This window comes from Apis dorsata, unplaced genomic scaffold (genome assembly GCF_000469605.1).
Source record: "Apis dorsata unplaced genomic scaffold, Apis dorsata 1.3 scaffold_74, whole genome shotgun sequence".
Classification (NCBI taxonomy): domain Eukaryota; kingdom Metazoa; phylum Arthropoda; class Insecta; order Hymenoptera; family Apidae; genus Apis; species Apis dorsata.
This window is the reverse complement of record NW_006263372.1, coordinates 2,214,034-2,216,323: the sequence shown is the minus strand read 5'-3', so window position 1 is coordinate 2,216,323 and position 2,290 is coordinate 2,214,034. Positions and strand designations below refer to the sequence as shown.

The 2,290-nt window shown below is 24.9% G+C and overlaps 1 long non-coding RNA gene across 1 annotated transcript in view; it reads right to left on the bottom strand.

Moving 5' to 3' along the window:
- The window catches only part of LOC116184909, an 11,909-nt gene that overhangs the window by 2,972 nt on the left and 6,647 nt on the right, over window positions 1-2,290 (bottom strand). The gene's annotated exons all lie outside the window — the stretch shown is intronic.

Sequence of the window (2,290 nt, the reverse complement as noted above, 5' to 3'; positions counted from 1 at the left end):
TTTTTTTTTTTTTTTTTTTTTTTTTTTTTTGGGGTATCTTATTGATGAAGTTCAACAAAGAAGAAACTAAACGACTGTGTTTAGATAGAATGATGTTTAATTAAAGAATTGTATGATATATAAGATTCGTTTAAATGTAATTTGAAATTGATCGAAATCTTGAAATTGGATGGATGATAAATATGCTTGTGCTTTTAAATTAATCATATATATTAAATAGTGGCTGTGGAAAAACGATAATCGTTTACGCCTATAATTTACTTTTGGATATTAGATGATAAATTGAATTTCCATTGCGTAGAATATGCATATTTTTCGTTTTTCTTTTTTCTACATATGTTGTAGACTGTGCTCAAGTATTTATTCGTTTCTATTTATTTTACAAAATGCAACAAAATGAGCATAAGCAAAACTTTTGTCTTGGCTTTGTAATTTTGATATTTTTATCTGGTTCATTTCAAAAGAGCATTCATTTGTGATCCTTTTTTTTTGTTGAAGAGCCAAACGAAAGAAAAAGAAAGAAACGAAATAAGGAAAAATGTTACATAAAAGTGAGTAACCCGCAAAGCACTTATACATCCTGTGGACGCCGGATCAATCTAAAATAATTATTATTATTTTACTCAGGAAATTTTTTCACTTTTGTATATCGTACCATATAAATAACTGCAATAATATATTTCCAATAAGTTTCAATAATTATTTCATTCTATAAAACAGCTCATATAGAAATGGCAAACAAATAAATATGTAATCTAAATTAAATATAATTTTCTCCATAAAATTAATAAATTAATAAATTATGCTAGCCAAAGAATTTTGTATTAAAAATAAGAAAAATTATTATGATTCCAATATTGTAAATACACTACAACTTGAATTAGATAGAAATAGAAAAGTATGGATTTTTGGTGATCTGGCGTCCACTAGACAAGGGTTAATTATATAGTATTCTTGTTTCTGAAAAAAAATGTGTATATACTTGAATTTAAATCGCAGATATTATATATTTTGCATAATATTTTTCTGCAAGTGTTCAGATGAACGAACGGGATAAGAAAGGAAAGCTTCTGATTCGCGTTGCAAGAGGAAACCGGAATTATTGTATACGTACATATTATTATCGTACTATTTTAAATTAATTTTTCTATGCGTAAAGTAAAAAGAAAAAAATAAGTGATTTATGTTTCATCTTGCAATATTAAGCTTTTTGAGCTTTCATTCGATATACTCGATATGAGACCGTTAATAGTGGTTCAATTGTGAATAGTTTAAATGGTATAAAATACAATGTTTATAATTACATGAACATCTTTTCAAATCATTTTACGAATGATTGCTGACAATTTTACAATTCTCGTCGTTCGAAATTTCTTTTTAATATTTGAAACTTATCAAATCTTGTTGCAGAAAGTACAGAAAAATAAGCTCTCTCTCTCATGATCACAAATTTATTTCTTCCTTTTGTTTTACATATTCTTCCATAAATTTACTTTTGTAATACAAATAATTTCTTTTTTTTTTTTTAAATTTTTGGAAAAAAATTGAAACAAATTTTTTCTACTGCAGTGAAAATATAATACAAAAAAAAAAAAAAAAGTAGTTTCAAATTTGAGAACGACACAAAAGAGTCATGTGTTTGAAAGCATTGTAATTGGAATTTTTATACGTATGTGTGTGAATGTATGTATGTATGCATGTGACTGTTAACGGTCTCTTTCAGAATTTGTACATTAGTATTATTATTAACTTGTATTTGCGTATACAGACATATATATATATACATAAATATATATATACATATATATATATATATTTATATATGTATATATATATATATTATATCTTTTTTTTTATTTTTTAAATTATTTAATCAAAGGCTTTTTTTTGGTCAGTTTAAATGCTGATTATGTATGTAATATGCGTGGGCGTTGTGTCTCCTTGCGGAAATTCGTTGAAGGATTTATTAAGTTATTGTTTAGCGGAGAGCAATATTGTTTTCAAGAAAGGGATTAAACATCTAGGACTTCGTGAATTGTTATCCTATTTTAGAAACGTTGGAAACGTCACCAAATGTGCTTTAACGCGTTCATTATTACAACGGATTTTATCACTATTCGAAATTAGATCACGTATGGCTGTAATTGTAATTATATCATTATATTATACTATATAATTATAGTATTACTATATAGTGTATTATATAATACTATAATATACTATAATGTTATATAATATACTATATAATAATAATTGTAGCATAGTTATGATAAGTTATATATACATTTTG